This window comes from Strix aluco, chromosome 4 (genome assembly GCF_031877795.1).
Source record: "Strix aluco isolate bStrAlu1 chromosome 4, bStrAlu1.hap1, whole genome shotgun sequence".
NCBI classification, from domain to species: domain Eukaryota; kingdom Metazoa; phylum Chordata; class Aves; order Strigiformes; family Strigidae; genus Strix; species Strix aluco.
Genome location: NC_133934.1, coordinates 120,461,180 through 120,482,764, shown reverse-complemented (window position 1 = coordinate 120,482,764; position 21,585 = coordinate 120,461,180). Strand labels below are relative to the sequence as shown.

Genomic DNA, 21,585 nt, shown 5'->3' with positions numbered 1-21,585 from the left:
GGGGGACACCACAAGTGAACCTCCACTGTGCTTCCTGCAAGCGTCAGGGCAGTGAGAAGATTTTTCTGGCTAATTTGTATCTATTTACTTGCTTAGACTTATAATAAGTGCAAGAGAGTGAGACTGTTCTTGCTGGGCCTTCCCTTTCCACCCAGGACGCATGGGCCTCCGCTTGCTCTCCCATTGATGACATCTCCATGGAAACCGCAGAAATGTGGTTCAGGGTAGAAAGGGTTTGGAAAGGATTGCAGGTCCTTGAAGACAACTTTCACACCAAAGGCTTTGTTTCCTACATGCCCAGAGGCCCCAGAGGCAGAGTGGAGCTGCCCAAGCCAGGAGACCTTTGTCCTTCAAGAGCCTCACAATGTTGGCCCTGTGTTTTGCTTTCTGTTTTCATGATCTCTGCTCTCTGGCTTATCCTCTGATCCCTTTCTCGTCCTCCCTCTGACGTGTCTCTCTGGCTTTCCCAAGCACCATGCCAAGACACTAATTACATTCCTCATGCTCCTGCGTTTCCATTAATGGCTGAGGACTTGGACCCATTCCTTCTTCCTTTTCTCCTCCTGGCTTACCTGTCCCTGGCCCTGGAGACAGTCGTGCTCTGGGTAAAGAGCCCCCGCTGAGGGTGCCACACAGTACGTGTCAGGACTCAGAAATCAGAGTGAGCAGAGAGGAGACAGTCTGTGTGTTCCCCAAACAGACATGTGAAGGGTGGGACACACCACCCCAAGGTTACACAGGTTCAAGAAGCAATTAGACAAACTCACTGAAGGCAGATATGCCCAGGGCTGTTAAACACACAGCCATCACCCCTAAATCAGGATGTCCCTGAGCTGTGGGTCAGAGGAAGCCAGGTGAGTGTTCTGGGGAAGGAGCATGTATTTTTGCTCTGCTGATAGCTCTTCCCATTTGTTGCACCAGCAAGTGGTCTGCAAAGTCAGAAAAGTTGTACAAGACCGTTCATTCTTTTCCACAGGAATGTCTCTCAGAATATGCCCTGCCATATTCCTCCTTGCTTGCTTCCACATTTCCAAAATCAAGGAGTTAATCTTCCACCACAGGGTGCAAGGAACTGGCTTCGCCTTGCGAACAGTGTACCAACGTGGCAATGGCTTAACTGGCAAGAGAGCACATGCAGCTGGCTGCCTGTCCTTCTGCCCGCGGGTGCAGGATGCATCATCTTCACACCAGCGGTCCTCCTGTTTTACTGGTCGTATCCAAAAAGGCATTTTTTGGCTTCTACAGCGCTGTGCTGGAAGCTGTACAGGACTTGACGGGAAGCTCCCCAAGGCAATCTCATTCCTCAACATTGTGCTCAGCCTGTTGCAGTTCATCCAAGAGATGCTGCCACTGCTGCTGCCCATCTTGCCCATGCACAGGCTCTCTCCTCTGTGGGCTGGGACCCTGCCCCATATTCACACTCACTATCTCCTTTGGCTATCGGGCCTCAGCCTTGGGGTGCCATGGGGTTCCTGTGCCTCCCCTTAACCGTGCACCCTCAGAGGAGCAGGTCTGGGTCCAAATTGTGTCTATATAGGGGAGGGGGCAGCCCTGGGAGAGGTCTCACTGCATCATACCAGTCCCCCAAGACAAGTTGCACCAGATCTGTTTAAAGCAATAGTCACCGGAAGGCTGTGCAGCATCGCTCACAGCAAAGGCTTGGGAAGCTCTTGTACGAAGTTGACCTAATTTACAGCTTTCGGTGCTGTTCTAGTAATTTTGGATGTAGCGAAAAGGAACCTGGCATCTATCCTCATTTAATACCCATCTCAGCCTGACTTTGAAATGTCCTACTGAAAGTACAGCCAAGGGAAACTTTTTTTTAACAGACAAACAGCCAAGGGAGAGTAAAAAGCAGGGAAAAGGGATTGAGAAAGAAGCAAACAAACAGCAACCAAGGATTTGGGGACTGCAAATAGCTTCATGAATAATATTATCCCCTGGAAATCAAGCGGCTGGAAACACTTGCCTGACCCAATATGCAAATCTGTCCTGGGAAGGGACAGGGCAGACAGGATTTCTTGTACTCAGTGCTGGGCTCTTGCAGGGGGGGAGGCAAGTCTCGTTGGCTGGGCACAGGCAGAGGCTCTTTGGCATGGCCAGAGGTCTCTGTGTGTGCCACTGAGGGGGAGGCTGCTACAAATTAAGTCAGGTCATTTTGGTGAAAACTGGAGGGATGCTTTGAGGAGGAAGAGGATGCATGTGACTGGTGGGGGCCAGCACTGGCCCAAGGGAGCTCAGATCACTTTGCAGGGGTATCCCCCCCTGGGCCCACAGATAAATGTGGAGGTGCATGGGGGAGATGCAGGGGCAGACAGGGACCCCTTACAGCCCCACCTGGGGAACGTGGACCTTTTCCCAGGAACAGCAAAGAGCCTCTAACCCCACGACATGGCTGCCACTGGTACCGTGCCACCAGCACATGTCTTGCAGCACATGAAAGGTGGGTGCTCCACTCCCTCTGCCCTGCCAGGGCAGCTCTGACCAGCCCAGTCGGGAAGGTGCTGCAGCAAACACACCTCTGTTTACAAAGCATTCATGAATAATGGCCCTGACGTTGCACCGAGGGAGGCAACAGATCCTGGGGAATGCAAAGGGCATTTGCTCACACCATTGCCCTTGTCAGCCCATGGCATGGAGGGACCTTTGTGGCTGTGTCCCTGCTGCAGAGGAAGGGCCATCCGTTCTGCTGGCTCGCGTGGTGCTTACTGAGGAATGCAGCTGGTGGATCTTGGCCCCCCTGTTCCCAGGAGCCCAACACAAGACCTGTGACAAGGACTATTTTTTTTACCAGGTGGTTTCTCAGGACATTTGCATGTGTGCTAGGCTTGGTTTTCCAATCAGAGCAACTTTTGTGAGTAGAGGTTATTAGGTTTTAATAATGCATAAAGTATCACTAAGTATTTCCTCATCACCAATGCACACATGAGGGCTTACCTGTGTACAGCATCTCCAGGGCACAGCATTTTACAGCCACTGCCTAAATGGTGTCAGTGAGTGATGCGCAGGGACTGGCATATTGGCCTGGCATGGTAGGTAAAAAGCACGATAAATGTGTCCTGGCAGAGGTGTTTGCACAAAACTGGCATTTTTGCCCTCAGAGTCCAGATACACGTGGTCATACTGACTTCTAGTCAATGCTCTCACTGTGCTGTTTCAGCTCCCTTCCATGGGTCAGTCTGCTCCTGATGGCTCATCTCACTCTGAAGACTTTTTCTTCATTTCTTACAGGAACATTTTTTTCTTCTTCTCATGGCTCTGTTTTGACTTCCTCCCCTTTGCCTTCCATGGATAACTTTGTAACTGTTTTTATATGGATTTATTGCCCCTCTTTACAGCACATTGCTCAGGGATCACAGCAGTGTCTGCTTTTTGTTTTCATGTGACACATCATCACATTTTCTGCACTTTTCATAATTATTCTGTGGGTTGCCCCCATGTACGTTACAGTGGGTCCACCAAGCTGCCTCTGGTGCAAACAAGTCAGAGCACCTCTTTAGCATCAACAACCCTTTAAAATATTTGGCAGTAGAGTGTTACTAAGATAGGTCCTGGAACAGTGATACATCTTGTCAGTCTCACATGAGGTGTCAGTACATTGAACTTGAGCACAAGGTGCCGGCACTTGAATTAAAACTAATTGCTGTAGCACATTGGCGCCTGGAATGAGCCTAATAAAGCTGAAGCCAGCAGAGACCATCATCAGATCAGCAATTTGCTGGGGCGCAGCTTACTGACCTCTCTCCGGATGGAGCTGCAGTTGGTTCATTCCTCCTTCGCCACAAGGAGCAATTGCGAAACTTTTAAAGACTGAGGACTGGTCGCTGCACACTGGTTCACTCTTGAGTACGCTCATGTGACTAGCATAAATTTTGAAGGTTGAATCCTGCAATGGCTCTCTTAGGTGTATCTTGCTGAGGTACCTATGGGACTAAGGCCGTAACAGTTGTGTTGTCTGGCATATAGCTGCAGTGGGTAGGTTCAACACTCTTACCAGAGACTCTGCCCTTTGGTCTGCAAATTTCCATGTGGTAAAAACCACCCCTTAAGCTACAGAGAGTTGGGCTTGTGCTCTTTTCTCAGCCAGTTCAATAGCATTGTTCTTCATTTGTCTAGGATGGACTTCTTAATTTTAATCACCGGTCTTGTAGCTGAGCCTAAGGCTCTGTAGTGCCATATTAAATGGAAAAGGTTCTCAATAATTGCAGTGAAATCGCTAATATGAGGGTCAGTTTAAACACAAACTTCAATTTTGACCACATTTGCTTTGAAGTCTGACCGACACAAAAGGGAACCAAGCCCCTTTGAGTGCTCTGTGGTAGGAAAAGCAAATGGCAGAGCTCAAAATCCCCAGGTGCAACAAAGGTGTGGTTCTCTTGATACTGCAGGGAAGAAACTGAAAATCTGACTCTGGGCTTTGCAGTGCGGGTGTTGCTGACCCTGGGAATGTTTGCCTGTCTGTAGCTGTGTGGAATGGGTCCATGTGAGGTTTGCAGCATGGCCGGAGGTTTGTTTGCAGCATAGGATGAGGTTTGCAGTGCAGGCTACAAGGCCAGCAGCCACTGATCTCCTGCACGACTATTCCACATGTCTCCTCTGAGTCTGAGGCAGATTTATAACTCCATCAAATTAACTACACCAGGACAGAGATCTCCAAACCCAAGCATACTTCTAGTGATGCATGGGATAGCTGTTGCTGGATGGTGTTTCTTCCACCATCTTGCTGCTTCCACTTTCCCTCTTGTGCCAGTAGGGTGAGGAGGTTCAAGGATATGGACAATCAGAAAACTGATCCCACAAGGAAAAGGAGGATAGCTCTCTAGTTCCTCCACAAAGCTGGGGAAGCCCCAGTGCTTCATTGTATGGGATGGGAGGTGGGACTACCATTTTCAGCTCTGCAGTCAGTTTAGCTGTATTGTCCCTGTGCTTTTCTTTAATTTTTATTGCTTTGTCCCCCTCCCAGGGACATTCCTGTCATTTTGTGCGTTCCACCAAAATACAGAGGCAGTATTCACAAGGCAAAAGACAGGTAGCATCAAATGACTTTAGAAAACAGATTAGGCTTTTTAGAGCATGTGCTGCGATAGGAATCTTCTTCACCTGCTATCGGGAAAAAGATACTTCAGCAGCTGTGGATATAAATAGCACTTATCAGGCAGTAGAAAGGAAACAAAGGTTTGGGTAATTAGATGAAGAAATATCTAGGGGAAGATAATTTTTTTAAAGGGCGAGTAAATCAGCTCCCATGCAGCTGGTGAAGGAAGAAGCCTGACAGCACAGTACTGAATAGCTGGGTCTAAGAAGGGTCATTCATTAAAGGTCAGGCAAGAGCAGGGGCTGGAAACTTGTGCATGTATTGGACAAAAAAAAATCAGAAGTAAAGGAAGGTGATCATGACTTTAATAATTAAGCTGGGATTTCCCTGATTAAGGAACAAGACTCTGAACCTCTTTCAGCTAAAGTCTATGGTGGCATTGATATTTATTTCACAAACAGCATTTTTCTTGTAACTTCACCTTCCAGAGATGGTCAGCAGATAATATAAAAACATAGTTTCTCTGACGAATGTACATCCTTTCGAATACTTAATTAAAAAAAAAAAAAGATCTTGGGAGTAACGTCAATGCCAGCAGGCCTCTGCAGTGTGCAAAGACACTTGGCATCAGCAGGCTTGTGCTCAAGATAAGGTTGAGAACAGGGCAGGGCACAGGTGCAGTGGTGATGGAGAGGTGCTGTGCTGCATCCTTTCAACAAAATGGTCTTGAGTACATGGACCAAAAAGAAAGTTCACATGAACAGGCAGAGGGCAATGAAACCAGTGGAGCTACACCCACGTAAATCAACTGAGGCCCAGGTTATTAATTCAACATAAACCGCATGACCAGTCATTTGTTTGACTGTGTTCAGTTTGACTGAACTTCAGTTCTACTCGATCTACCGGTTTTGTCCCTATTGAAAAAGGGGCCAGGAAATATTTCACTAGAAAAAGAGAAACATGGAAATACATAGCTCTCATGAGCTCAGGCAGCGTGAGGCTCAGTTTACCATATGCAGGCTTACATTTGTCTTACACGTTGCTCAGATAAATGGCGTGCATTGCTTGAAATGTTAGCAAGGTCACCCAAGGGTGCTAAACGTAACTGGAAGGAGAGCTAATATTGCAAAGCCAGGCAGTTACCTCTGCTGTCGCTGCAGCCCGGAGGTATGGATTTCTGTACTCCAGCTGTGCTAGCAATTCATTGCCGTGCGCACGCTGCTCTTCGGTGAGGAAAATGGTGATATAACTGCATAGGTTACTTATCTGCTAATATACCTCTCATGATGAAAATTTGGGAGGTGAAACAATGTTGATCACATGAGAGCAAGAGAGCAAATGCAAATATCTCAGCCTGCATCAGTCTTTGGAAAAAAATAAACATTCAGGGCTGACACAGCAGCGGGATTGTTGGTCACTTAGCTCCGTCCTGATTTGACTAAAACAATTTACTTCCAGCTTCTTTGGTTTTAACGAAAATGAAGGACAAGTTGCAGCTGCATCATGTAAAAAAGAATTACTTAACTGTGCTACAGTTTGCTTTGCATTAACTGTTGGGAGGCTGGTGCTAAGTCTCCAATACTCTGGTGCATTTTGACATTCCACAGTGTAAGTCACACGAGGGAAATACAGCCTCCCTGAGATACAGTGTGAAAACACGCTTAACTCCTTAACATATCTTTCCCCTCCTCTCTGACTCTGACATGCTTAGTGTAACAGGGCCAAGACAAAATCAGCAAATAACAATGAAGAGTTTCTCAAATCTTAATAAAGGTGCATTATTAAGAAGCGATGCTGGTGCCCGGCTTTTTAATGCGAGTCACGCTCCGGTCCACACCTGTCCCTTTGGAAAGTCCACCCTAAATCCCGCTCCCCCTCAACAAACAGCCCTGCCTGTTTTCTGTTGCCCATAGAGCTGGGATTTTACTTTTCTTGAGCTGAGGACGCTGCTGTCTGCATTGTGTAACAGTAAGCACGTTGTTCCCGCTTGGTCAGCAATCACCACGCCGAGCCCTCAGCCTTGGCTCCCTGAGACCAGCCTGATGTGTGCTGTGGAAAATGCCGGAGATCTCAGGGTTAAGATAAATTATGATCACTTTTTTTAGTAAGGCAAACAATCGCAGGGCTGTGGTGCCCAGGAAAAGCTCTGCCTCTTTCCATGAGTGCTCAGGCAGTGCTCAGGCATGCCAGGCATTTTTTCCCTTTCTGAACTAGAAACTAAAGAAGCAAACTTAAAGCACAGAAGAAAACTGCATTTCTTGGTATAAAATTCTGCGTTAAAATTGCTTTATTGGTCTCACTGCATCTTGGGCTCTGCTATGAACTGGGCTTCAGAAGCCACACTTCTCCTTGCAGGATGTTGGACCCTCAGTGGTGTGAAGGCTTCAAGACGGAGAGCTGAGTCCCTTGCACTTGGCCTCTGCCAACAGCCAGAGGCAGCTGGTGCTGGAGACATCCCGCTCTCCTTCTTTGGTTCCTGATTCCCAAGCCTATGGGGATGGTGCAAATGCTGCTATGTTTAACAGCATTTTTATGTGTGTTTGATTTTGATCAGTATTTTAGAGAACCTGTCTAGCTAACAGCTTCCACAAGTTCAAACTGCAGCCACAGTGCTTGTTGGTACCAGGCTGCTTCCAATAGTCCCAAATCAGCTGCCGAAGTTCACAGCCCAACCCATCCCCTAGCTAATTTTTTTTGCAAAGTAGCTATGAGTTACAAATCTTTCTGCAGGGAAGGGTGGTTTTTTTCTCTCTTCTCTCTTCTCTCTTCTCTCTTCTCTCTCCTCTCTCCCCTCTCCCCTCTCCCCTCTCCCCTCTCCCCTCTCCCCTCTCCCCTCCCTTCCCTTCCCTTCCCTTCCCTTCCCTTCCCTTCCCTTCCCTTCCCTTCCCTTCCCTTCCCTTCCCTTCCCTTCCCTTCCCTTCCCTTCCCTTCCCTTCCCTTCCCTTCCCTTCCCTTCCCTTCCCTTCCCTTCCCTTCCCTTCCCTTCCCTTCCCTTCCCTTCCCTTCCCTTCCCTTCCCTTCTCTCCTCTCCTCTCCTCTCCTCTCCTCTCCTCTCCTCTCCTCTCCTCTCCTCTCCTCTCCTCTCCTCTCCTCTCCTCTCCTCTCCTCTCCTCTCCTCTCCTCTCCTCTCCTCTCCTCTCCTCTCCTCTCCTCCCCTCCCCTCCCCTCCCCTCCCCTCCCCTCCCCTCCCCTCCCCTCCCCTCCCCTCCCCTCCCCTCTCCTCTTCTCTTCTCTTCTCTTCTCTTCTCTTCTCTTCTCTTCTCTTCTCTTCTCTTCTCTTCTCTTCTCTTCTCTTCTCTTCTCTTCTCTTCTCTTCTCTTCTCTTCTCTTCTCTTCTCTTCTCTTCTCTTCTCTTCTCTTCTCTTCTCTTCTCTTCTCTTCTCTTCTCTTCTCCTTTCTTTTTCAAATTCTAAAATTATGTTAACTTATTTGTCCACCTAGAAATTGGGGAAATTAAGCATGCTTTGCGGATCTGAGATCCCAAGGGAAGTTTGATCCAACCCTGTTTAAGCACATACCAGTGGACAATGTGTCTCTGTTCCTGGGGGGGGCTTTGGGAGTCAATTGGATGTGTTTAATGTCTTGACCCCACCTGAAAGCTGACCTGTTCAGACCTCATCCAAGGATGGTGCCTACCAAGCACACCAGTAGAGGACTGTCCTGTTCACAAGATAACATTATTGATCCTGCTCTGGATTCTCTAGCACCTTTTGACTGCTCTTCTTACTGTTCATCAGCGGATGTCAGTGAAGATTTTCTAAAGCTTCCAGCCTCCCCCATGTATGCACACCCAAATACCTGTCCCTGAAGATGTGGGGCCAATCAACACCCACCACTACTGAGAGTAAGGGCTCCTAGATAGACTGCATCAGCAGTTTGCACCCTGTGGTTCACCCTAACCTTTATTCTGAACATAAGCAGAAATCTGGAAGCCAAAAAAGGAAAATATACCAAGGGAAATCAGAAATGCCGAGGAAGCCACAGGGGCTTTACCAAGGAGTTCAGTTCAAATTTAGTGTAAAATTCATAGGCCTTCATTGCAGTAACACCATAGTGAAGGACTGCAATTTTGCCTGGGTCTGTACGTCTGCCACCTCCACTAGGAACACCCAAGTGAGAAGAGCTAATGAGGTCCAGACTGATCCGAGTTGGAAGGAACACACAGTCTGCTTCTCGGAAGGATTAAGAATTAAAGAGCCACTGTCATGTCTCATAAGTGTAAGCACAAGGTACAAAACCCAGCAGCCCTGAGCTGCTGATGCTGAAAAAGCTCATTGAATTCTTCAAGGCAGGATGCAAAGGGCATCAATCCAGCAGTGTCTGCAGACCAAGACTTGGCACTGTGTCAGAGGGAGGGGCTGTACCGGGCAGGTTCTTGCAACAGGTTGAAAGTGCAGTGATCACCAGAGGTGGATTAGCATCTATCTATTTACCCATGGGGCAACTTCAGCCTGAATATCCTGGTGCCCTACTGTTCTCTGAACATACAGCTTCTTTGTATTGATCTGGTCTGAAGTGCATCTTGGAACAGTTCATCTCAAGCACCCAGGCAGTAGTGTGTCCCCCAGTAGGTAGCAGAGGAGCAGAGGTGTTTTTGGATAAATTGTCCCAGCTGTGGTTGGTGGGTGTCCTGAATCACCCTGCTCTGAACCTGGATATCTGAGTCACGTTACCACTTCCCTGCTGGGCCAGGAGGGTTTGAATCAGATCACAACCACATGAATCAGGACTGGAACGAGCCCTTTTCCTGAGCATCAGGAGGTTCTGAATCAGGTTGTGAAACAGTCCTTCCTTCCCAGACACAGAGGGCCTGAATCAGGGTCTGAGCTGATACTTCTGCTCCAGAGCAAAGGGCACTAACAGAGCATGATGGCAAGTATTCCTGGCTGGAGGAATGAGCAGGGAAAGACCCTAATTGCATGGTTTGATTAAAAACTTCCTGGATGCTCTCATTCTCTGTCAGTTTGCCATAATGTCACAGGCCCTTTGAAGTAGACACGAGAGGGAGGAATAGAAAGAGGCGTATTCTTAAAACAGTTATGATGATTGTGTTGGAGAAAGGGCACTAAATAGGAGGTTTTCAATCTCCTGACAGGGATGTCCTGATCCCAGAGTAGTCTTCAGCCCACTACAGAGCCTCTTGCCTCATTGCCTCTACATTTAATGCAGGGGAGCACAGTTTGTGCATTGTTATTTAGGTTTTGGGGATTCCTGCCTAGAGGTGGGGGCTCCTCTGTGCTGGACAGAGGATGGTCACCTACCAGGAGAACTTCGATAAGCACCAGATCCAGATGGGGAATGTTGCAGGAAGGGAGGCACCATCCCTATTTGGCAGAAGGGAGATTGACTATCCAAAGTCACCCAAGGGCACAGTGTGGCCAGCACAGCTTCAGGTTCAACTTTTCATACTGGTTTTGAAGCTTTGTTTTGCTGATACAAGCTTCCTCCCTCTCTGTCAAGGAATAAGGGGTGCTTTCTTCAGCTTTACACTTTTTTGCACACATTCATTTTCATGCTTTGATTCATTGACTTGTTAGTGATGGGAGTAATTATAGTGGGCTGCACATGCTCTTCTGCACTCCTTATCTTCTTTATTATTCTCCTTCACACTAATAATGCTCTCTGACTGGGATGGTGATGATTCAGGTGACACTTATTGTTATCTGAGAATGGAGTTGACAAGACATATTTTCTTCCAGCCAGCACCATGGTAGCATCTCTCAAACTTTGGTTGTATCTAAGAGCTTTTGCAGTGGAGTATTTCTGTAGTGTGAGCCATCCAGGGAGCTGGTTTATTGCAAGACAAGATGGAGGCAGAAATAAAAATTTGTTAAAAGTGTGGGCCAAGTCCATCTGTGTGTGCAGGTCTCTGGTTTCAGGGTGAGTATGGGACAATGTGGACAGCCAGTGTCTCACTGCTGACAGCTGATGACTGTGAGACATGAGTAGATCAGCTGGGATTGCCTGAATTTTTTCTCTCCACCTTGACAGCTGCAAATGCGACATGATGCCTGCTCCCAGCTTCCAGTGTCAAGACAGAAGATGTCAGATCACTTTTGGAGAAGGACAACAGAAAACAGTGCTTCTTAGGGCTGCTTTAGTGGAAGACGTGTTATGGTTGGAGACAAGACTGACTAATACCTGGCAGGAATGAAGGGGTATTTTGAGCAATCTGTGTAACCTTCTGTTTCCTTTACTTTTTTCCTACAATATTCCCTCCTTCCATTACTTGCAGCTGTTGTATCACATATCTACTTCAGCTCTGCTTGAGCACCCCTGGGAATCCCAATGCTGACTTGAGGCAGAAAAGTCCCTTTGGAAGGGACTTCTCATCTATTTCTGTGGTTTGTAGAATTATTATGCTAGGTTTGGGCCAACAGCAATGATCAGAGTACAAGTAATGAATTAAAAATAAAATAATAATAACTAAATGGCATCTGCACCTACACACAGACCAAACTAGGCTACTGAAACAAGCAGAGCACACGAAGCCATTGCAGGCTGTTGCAATGAAGTGCAATCATAGAATCATAGAATCATTTAGGTTGGAAAATATGTTTAACATCGAGTCCAACCATAAACCTAACACTGCCAAGTCCACCACTAGACCATGTCCATTATGATCAGGAGTGAAAATCAGCTGTATTTTCCAATTCCCAAATGCTGGAATTCTTCCAGCTCCTAGTTTAGAGTGCCTGATTTACCCACAGGGAAGTATCCTGCTTGTTTAATAGTAGATCATTTCTAATTTGAATCTTTCCTAAAAGGTGTGTCTATAAGGAAAACATCATTCCATGATCTTCATTTGCCTAGTTTTTCTCTATAGGTCAACTCAGGAACACTTCATAAATTCTGAACTCTTGTTTTTGAGGGCTTACAGAGAAAGATAAAGCTAAAACTGGAGAAGATCCATCCTACAGACTGGAATTGAGTCTAATGGATATCTCCAGTATTCTACTGTATCAACAAAACATTATGATAAGGGGAACAAATGGAAACACTTGTAGACACGCACAGGATCCCAGGCAGAGACAGCAGGAAAGAAAACCACCTCTCATGGGTTTGTATGCTTAAGTGGACGTAAAATGCACGTGCATAAGACAGATACTGGTTTTAGTTTTGCTGGGCTAAAATGTACAAACTGGGATGCAATTAATGTAGTGATTATTGAAATGCCTCTGGGGTAAAACAGCTGTCACGCAAGCCCATTCTGATGCCTTTTTACTGTCTCTATCAAGATGTTGGTATTAAGCATTTGGAGCCGCTTAAATACAGGACTCAAGCTTACAAACACTTGCTATTGGCACAGTGTTTCTTACCCCTTTGCAGAGGTTGGGCAGCACCTTTCTGTGCCAGTTTTGCTTAACATGCTGAGGATATGCAGCAGCACCTGGTCCCAGGGTGTGTGGCTGTGGGTGCTGCCAGGATGATTATATCTCTGAGCATGCATCCCCAACCCCAGGGAGCTGCTCTGGCAGCTCACCGGCCCGAAAAGGGGTATCTGCTGCTTCTGGCTTATGTCCCCAGTGCTCACTAATGCCAGGTTTATGCCTTATGACATGCATCATGGTGGCATTAAATGGCATGGAAACATCAGCTCAGGAGCTCAGGCCAGATGGGAGCATGATGACCCACATGCTGACTGTTGGGAACTTTGGAGATGAGTGAGAGCACCCAGGGACAGAGTCACCTACACATGTTCCTTCACTGGCAGAACAAAATAAAACTGTTTTCTACCATTTTTCCACCCACCAATCCTTTTCCACATCAGTAACTGGTTGTGCCATCAGTGGAATTAACAACCCTTATGTAGATTTCCATTTAAAGATGCATTTGGTACCTCAATTTAATTGGCAAGTTACAACAGGAGACAACTTCTCAGTCTGGACAATGTCTTTGAGTTTAACTGCAGCAGGCAACACTTGGGATGGATTTTTGCTTTTGTTTTGTTGTAATTTTGTGGTATTGTCCAAGTGTAAAGTGCTGGTAGGAAGAATAATCTCTCTAGTTTCCAAAATGATGGCTGTTGTGAGTGTGACAACATTTATTTGCTTCCAAAGAATCCTGATAGAGGAGGACGGGGAGAGCAGAAGGAGAAAGGGGACATTGCTTGTGTCTGAGCAGCGTTTGCAACTCTGACAAGAGTTATGGGTGTGGAGGCTTTGGGGTGCAGAGCTACTGCTGCTCAAGGCCAGGAAGAAATCCCCAGCTCCTGCTGATGAGCTACACAGCAGGCAATGTGTGGGGAGGGATGGGGCACCTGGTGCAGGCTGTTATGATGGAGAGACCAGCTCCTCCCTGCTTCTGAAGGGGCAGCAGCTCCAACTGGCATGTTTCTGCGGGGCTGCGAGCTGTGGCTGTGGCCACCCTGGTTTTGGTTCACTCTGATGTCTTGGCTTGTGGGGCAACAAAAGCAGTTAGTGTCTTGTTCTTGAAAATGTCCCCTTGTCCCTGCTTAGACACCTGTGCCTCTTGCCCGCTGTGTTGCCAAAGGATGTCCCCTGCCCGGCTCCATTGTCTGCTAGACCCGCTTTGGCTGCAAAGACCCTGTTGCCCCACACCACAGTTTCTGGGGGTCTGGTGGGGAGATGCACCAGCACCCAGGGAGGGGACCTCAGTGCTGAGCAGGACAATCGCAAAGCTCAGCCCTTAGCAGCGATGCTGGCATGCCGCTGCCGTACCGTGGGCTCTCCCTGACATGGTGGCCTGCCTGTGGGATGCTCCGGGCCGTGACATGTCAGCCCATGCCAGACCCTCCTGGGGCTGGGGCTGGGACAGGCTGCAGGCACCCAAACCCTCCCCAGGCAGGGATGTCCTGGAGGTGTGAGCCCAGCCTGGAGAGGAGACTCAGCTTGCCCAGGGGGCACTGGCCGCTCCCACACGTGGCTTTCCCATCTCTTCTTTCACAACCCCTTTGCTTTGGGAGGGAGAGCGCGTCTGCTAATGGCAAGCTGACAAGTGAATCAGTGCATACGTGCAATCAGCAGTGCCGGGGGAAGGAAACAAGGATTTATCCTCCCCCTGTTGTTTTAGACAATGCTTCCGCTTACAGCTTGAGCTCCAGTTAAAGTCATTTATTGATTGCTTCTCTGGTTTACTACTGGCTGCCCAGGGAGTGAATAACAACATTTTAAATGAGCAGGCTAAAATATGGCAAGGCAGGAGCTGGCAAGCAGTGATCAAGCAGCTCTCTGATCTGAAGGAGGGTAGGAAACAAATGACAATACATATAGATGTATGACGGCTAATATAGCAGGGGAGAAAATTAACTCATTGCAGAAAGGTGGAAGATCTTTCAGCTACTCTCGTTCCTGTCTGGTGATTAAACTGCTAAACTAAAGGTTGCCAGAGGGAGGGATGATCCTAAATACATTTTTGAGAACACTGCTGCAGAACACTGTGTATCCCCATTCCTACAGCACCTGCAGAAACGAGGGGCTGATTCAAAGGCTGCTGAAGTCAATGGGAGGGTTTCCAACAATATCCATGGGTTTAGATCTGATCCATAAATCCTGGGCATGGTTTCACTGAGAAAAACACTTAATACATGGAAGCCTTGGAAACCCAAATTACTGTCTATCCTGAGAAGAAAGGAAGCATTGCTGGTGAACTCCTGAGTGCCATAATAGCACCTTGGGTCATAACATGCAGTTTTGTATTATACACATTTATATTATTTTGCTCATCTCAAGAGTTTAAGGGATTAACACCACATTTTCCCCCCATCCCAATCCTGAACTGGCACATGTAGGCTAGATTGGAGGGTCCACTCAATGGTGCTCTGTAAAGCATTTTGCTAAATGGGTCATTTGTGCTTAATGGGTCATTCCTTATAGTTAGCACAAATAACTTTTTAGATGGAAAGAGTCCACCTGCTGTTCTGCACAATACCATGTGCTACTGCTGTGTCACCTCGAGCCCAGGCTCCTTAATCGCATGTGCCTGGTGGTGCAGGTGCATTTATCTGCTGATAAGAAGTATTTGCATAAGGCAGATCAATTTTTTTTTAATATATATCCTGATATAAGAGGAAACAGGCTCCTGGAAAATATTGGCAGAGAACTGGAAAGATACCGTAGTTCCTATGACATTCCCCATCGGCCTTTAATCTCTCTCTATCACCGGTGTTACCATTTGCAATGGGGTTGAAAGGCATTTCAAAGTGCTCAGGTGGTAAAAGCGCTGACTGCAGGCTCGGAGTCCACGGCTGAAGGTTAGGCGCTGAGGTGGGGCCAGCAATGGTTGGACTGACAAACAGGTTGGAAGTCAGGTGCTCACCTCGCAATTCTTTTGATAGTCATGAATTCAAAATCCTTTGAAGGTCAATGGTAGAATTTTCTAGTAGGCTGAAGGGAAAGGAATGTCTGCAAATAAAGTTTTCACCAAATGCAATGTTACTATAGAATCAAAGTTCTCTTTGTTTAACAAGGACAATGGGTTTATAAAGATCTTATCACTGCTAGGATACTACTGTTGCTCTACAAAAGCACACAGCCTGGTGCCTGAGAGCACAGGAGTGACATTATATCACATTAAAACTGGTAATTAAAAGAATAGTTCTTGCCCAGAAAAGAATGAATAGAGAATGCCAATTCTTCAACTTTCTGCATGCAGACAGAATTCAGAGAAGACATCGTGCAGGTGTAGCAAGATGTCCATGTTACATGATGCTGGGCTGGACCTTAAAAGAAGAAGCTAGAGAGAAAGCCCAGCAAAGGTGCTTTTGAGTCCTCTGGGTGTGATTTTCAGGGGTCCCATAGGATCAAGAGGTTTCCACTGGTAGTGCAATCTGGCTTTGACTTTTGTCTCTGGGCATTTTCCTTTCTTCCCATTAAAATTAACTTTCCCTGCTGATATTTCCTCCTAGATGACATCTGATGAGTTGCTGGACTTCCCTTGGGGAGAAATAGCTGCAAGACCATATCATGTATGCTCCATAATGTGGACTTTGGAAGAAAGTGGGAGGAAAAAAAGTCGCAAATTTGGAGAGGTGCAAAAGACACATTTAAAGTGGTTATTTAAATATGAAATGGCAAGCTTTTAAAAACAAAGCATTTTTATGAATAAGAGAAGCTCATCAAGACTTCTTAAACAGTGCCAGCTCTAAGGAAGAGACATTTTCATTTAGCTCTGTGTTCTGCAAGGGAGAGTTTTTTGAGACTCTTGATATTTACATTGAGAACAGGCTATACCTTGTGAAGATTTGGAGGAAAATGACAGAATGCTTTCTTTACTAAATTGAAGCATTGCCCCTGTGCAACCCAGGCCGGCAGGATGCAGGTGAGAGGAACATGGGATGCACTAGGCTGCATCACACCACTCCGTCTTTAATCTGCGGTACCACAAGCTCATCTGGCTTCTAGCTAGTGCGTGTTACAGCTGAGCTTGGCTATTGCAACTCTTTTCCAGAGACCTCCAAACACTTTGCTTTCATATTGGATGAAGAATATAGAGTGCTTATTTTGTGCAGACATAGGGCTGAATTTTATTGTTTCATTCCCTGGCTTTCAGAAATATAAATCATAGGCCTGAACTAAGTAATTTATGACAGACCTTTATTTCAATGTACATAAGCATTCTAAAAGACATTAGTTTACTGAATAAACCACTAATATGCCGACTTTATAAAGCATCCTTCACTTTGCTTTCTGCATATAATTGATCAATCATGTCCATAATGCCTTTGTAGAGTAGAAACTAATATTATAAACAAGCAAGTTAGAAGGCTTAATATGAATAATATAAATGGATAGCAGAATGCTAAGGGCAGAGCTAGCAGCAGTGTCTGGCCCTGTGCTGACTGACTGCAGAGTCCTTGCCCGTGATAGTGCTGTGATGGACCCGAGTGACCCGTCCAAGGTCAAACACAGAGACCGGTTTGGCAACAGCAAGCAGGGACACTGGCCCTGCTCCATCAGCTGAAGCTTTCCTGTACAGGTAATCCCATTTTCCTTGATTTCTTTCATTTTGAATTTGCAAGAAACTGCCCCCACAGCTGGAGGGATTCATTCCCCAGAGGGGGAGCAGCCTCCCCGCCTGTGCCTTCCCCAAATTGGCACCAACGTTCCTGGGGTTTAGCATTTCCTCAGTGACAGGTCTGACTGGGAGGAGGAGGATTGGCAGAGAAGTGGAAAGACTGATTTCAGCAAGGAACATGGGAAAAGCTTTCCCAGTTCTGGGGCTTGAGTTTCTGAAGTTGCCTCCTCAATCCTCGCTTGCTCCTGGTGAGACAGACAGGGAGAGAACATGGTTTTCCAGCGTGATAACATCAGTCCCCTGCAGAGTCCCAAGAGGTGACAGGGACATACGGGCACAGCACCTGTGCGCTCCTCTTGCTCTTGCGGCTCACAGCAGGATTGCCTCTGGGGGACATCCACCTCAGGGGAATTTTCTGTTCCTGTCCAGCCTTATTGATGTGATTATTTGTGGTGAAGGTACAACCGCTTTGTTTTCCTCAAATGAAACCTTTAATGCAAAAAAACCCTGATCCGTAACTAATGTCTGAATTCACAGCACATGACGCAGGAAGGTAAAGCTATAAAGGTGATTAAGGAGATAAAGCAAAGGCTGCTGACTGCACTGCCTTCACACATGCCAAAGTGCCAACATGCTTTTCGGGGCATAAACTGATCTACCCTGTGCCTACCAAGATGTGCAAAGCTGTGAGGTGGGAAAGTCGTCCCTGTGGTGCTGCTGCCATGAGAGCACCTTGCACCATTCCTGCTCGTGGGCATCAGCCCCAATGCCACTGCACAGCCTGAGAGCTGCCTGAGAAAGGGGAAGAGATTTAAACTGACACATTAAAAAGAGACCAAAGTGAAAAGTTGTGGGTGCAATTTGAATAAATGCTTCAGAGCTGCTAGAGCTTGTGCTCAAAAATAGCACGGGGGAGGGGGTTTTAAGCCCTGTTCAGCATTTCCAAGTGGCTCTTTGGATAAATTGACACAAATTCCACAGGGATTTTAACTACAAGGATGAGGACCCAGAGCCTCTGCTCAGCCTGTGCACAGGCTTTAACCATGTCAGGGAAAAAGCCTGATTTCAGTTCCATGGGGCATGGACAGGAATTTGGGAAGGGAGCATGCTTATAATGTTCCTGTTTGCGCAAGGTTTATTAGGAGTATTTTTAGGAGTATTTATTGTACCTGGCCAAAAGGGTATGAGCAACACAAAGCTCCCTTCAAATACAAGACTGTGTAGTTTTGTGAGAAATTACAAAATAAACATGTACCTAGTGAAAGGCTCAGCCATAGTGTTAATTTTTATCTTCAGCTTGATTTTCCTGTTAAAGAAATAATTCTGCTGTTAAAGCTTTGTTTGCAGAGAAGTGTGGTCTTTTTTTTGAAATCGACTTCAAGCTGCATCATGGGGAAAGAGTCTCTGGGACTTCCCAAATACTTCTTTTCTTGGGGGGGTGGTGGTGGGGGAAGAGCTATGAAAGCCAAGCGGATGTTATTAGGATTCAGCTTGTTCCTGCTTACTTTCCCCAGCTACTGTGCAAAGCTGCTCTGCTCTGAACCATGGGGAAGGCACAAAGCTCCCTGCACAGGTTTGCTCCACGTCCTGGAGAGGTGAAAGAGGAATTTGTCCTTCCGCTGGCAAACCCCACTGCTTACGCTGTCGCCCCCATGGCAGCACAGTTCCCTATCAGCAGTTAAACCAAACCGAAATTCCTTGCAAGGCTGCTCCAACACGCACAGCCTGTGCTGCTGCGGGGCTCAGCCCGGTGCTCCCCAGGTGCCGGCGGCTGGCTCTGGCTGCGGTTACGTGGCAGTAAACCCCCGGCACTGTGAAACTCAGTCTGCAGCACCCAGACATTCTTTAGATGTTTTTGAAGCTGTCTTGCCTCTTTTATCTGTATTTCAAAGATAATGAGGCAAATGCATTTCTGATGCCATTGGTTTAAATTTCCTCGTTAACTCTAATTGCACTGGGTATGATAACGGGGGCTCTGGGCAGAGACATGGCAGTCTCCTGCTCTTGTGCAGCAAGGAAGGCTTTAGGTGGAGATGGTAAGGGGAAGTCATTAGAGCAAGTCTCGTGTACGGGTATCCCCTGAGTAACCGCTGAAGGTGAAGCGGCCTGGGATGTTAATCAGATCAGATCAAAGAGCAGAGCCTGTCCGGCCCAATCAGCCCTGACTGGCAGCTTGATAATCTCAGCACCAGCGAATGCAACTGAGAGACCTCCCATAAAACCAGTACTGGTGGGATCAGGAGGGCAGCCTGATGTGTGTGGCTAACCAAACAGGAAAGTAAAACCACCTCTTTAATGCACCTGGGATTTAACAATGTCACCTTATGCACGACAGGTCTAATTCCACAGACCTTTCCAAGTTTGTCCACGTTATCTCATCAAACACCAAGCCTGGGAAGGCAGCATCCTTCTTTCAGACCAGCGCTGAACCCACTTTTCCAGTGCATTTTTTTAGGCTTTTGCCTGTCAGTGGCAGTTGTTGGATGGGGCTTGAATTATGGGGCCATTCCAGTTCCCTCCTTGCCACTCTCGCAGGCTGACAGCTGTTTTTACCTCTTCTCCGAAATTCTGTGAATTTTGGACCCTGTTCAAGACTGAACAAATCAACTGGGGACTTTCCATTGTTTGCCATGAGCTTCGGAGCAGCTGTTATTGTTCTTCATCATCTGCTGGAACATTTCTGATTGAGTTATTGTTGCCTCCCAAGGAAACTTTTTATAAGACTTTCAGAATGAAGAAGCCTTTGCATATTGGCAAAGTGATTTTTTTGGTTTCATTCCCAGGGCGATAGTCAGAGTTTTTCCTTTTTACTTGACGTCATAGCTTTTGGATGTGCTTGGACTAACTCGTGGGTGAATTCAATATTTGTCTTTGTAGCTTCTGCTATGTTTTCCTTTTTACCCTGCGGTGGTTTATGGCCACTAGTTCTTACAGAACCATGTTTAATTTCCACAAAAGTGTGAACTAAAGTCAGAAAAAGGTGTTTATTCTTGAAATGTTTAGAAGAAAAAGAAAATTAATTGCTGTTGCTTAATATCCCAATGTCTTTGTTTTGGTTTGTTTTTTTTTTTTTTTTTTTTTTTTTCTTTTGCAAAGACTTGTCACACATATCTCCATCTGTAGCCATTTTTCTGGTGCATCTGGGTTTTGTCTCTCTCTTCTCGTGGGAAGACGGATAGGCATTGTCAGCTCTTTCCAAAGCTGTGTACTTAGAGATCCAGAAATCGACTAATTAGTTCATGTTTAATCTGCACAATCTGCAAGAGCGGTTCTGGAGACTTGTAGATCTGTTCCAGCACAGTCAAATTATGCTGATTAGATTGGTAAAAAGCCAAAAAAAGAGAACATAAATAGCAATTATTTTAAATAAATTCCAAGCACATAAAGACTGATTTTAGCCTAGGCTGTTGAAAAATTTCATGCAAATTGTAGTGTGTGTTTATTGCATTTTTTTCCCAAACGAAGTGGAAGAGTTGGACTTAGTAGTAGTCAAAAAAAAGTTGAAATACCATGGGCAGCCATGATCAGGAGCAGTGAAACAGATACTCCCTGCAGCTGTGTGGAGCCTTGCAGGGGAGAGCACCATCTCCAGTGTTTGCTGTGTCACCTGTTCCCAAGGCAGGGAGCTGTCTCTTAAAACTCCTGATAAAATCCTAATTCCTGTAAAACAAACTGCTCCTGTTGAACTGTGCCATCTCCCAAGGTCACTCGAGCTGCCTGGTGGGGGAACACGGCTGCTCCCCTTGCAGCCCAAACCCTGGTGCAGGTAAATGGGCTGAGAGCTGCAGTCGCAGGACAAAGAGGGTTGCCCAGCTCTCCACCAGTGCAGGCAAAAGTGCTACTCAACAGTGCCCTTCCTGGCGCTGCGGTGGTTGCTGTCCTCGTTTTTGGGGTGGAATGGAGTTTAAACAAGGAATTTAGAAGTCTGGCTCTCTGGTTCATCACAAATTCAGGCATGGGAGTCAGGTTTAGCTCCCCCAGGCTGCGCTGCAGGTAAGAGGCTTCTTCCATCGTTGGTCTCACAGGACTACTGCACTTGCTAAACAGCAACATGCATACTCAGAGGATAAATACAGGGTAGAAAACAATTCAAGTATAATTTGAATGTTTATGGACACAGCTGAGCAAGACCTCTGTTTTTCAGAGGCTATCAAATGTTTAGGAAACAAAGTCATAATGAAAACCTGCCATCTTACAAGTGGACAAATGTGCTGTTAAGAACCACTAGAGTTTTGCAATATAAATCTTATTACTGTGGTTGAAAACACAACTGGAACATGACTCTGACTTGCAGCAAGCAGCCATGACATGTTTTGGGAAGCGTCATGGAGCTATAGACCATCATTGCCAGGAAGGTACAGAGGGACCTTGGAGTAAAGGGGCATGAGTGGGGGTTGTTCAGCCTGGAGAAGAGAAAGCTCCAGGGAGACCTTCCAGTACTTAAAGGGGACCTACAGGAAAGCTGTGGAGGGACTCTTTATCAGGGAGTGTAGTGACAAAATGAGGGGTAACTGTTTTAAACTGAAAGAGGGTAGATTTAGATTTAGAGGTAAGGAAGAAATTCTTCACTGTGA

The 21,585-nt window shown here is 46.6% G+C and overlaps 1 protein-coding gene across 2 annotated transcripts in view; it reads right to left on the bottom strand.

Annotated features, from left to right (window-relative positions):
• Window positions 1-16,576: 16,576 nt before the first annotated feature.
• TRMT61A (tRNA methyltransferase 61A) overlaps window positions 16,577-21,585 on the bottom strand; it is a 35,673-nt gene continuing 30,664 nt past the window's right edge. Inside the window, exon 6 of one of the 2 annotated variants that reach the window (XR_012623356.1) lies at window positions 16,577-18,317. The gene's annotated coding sequence lies outside the window, so the exon portion shown is untranslated. The remainder of the gene's footprint in view (window positions 18,318-21,585) is intronic. The other variant, XR_012623358.1, reaches the window with a different exon arrangement.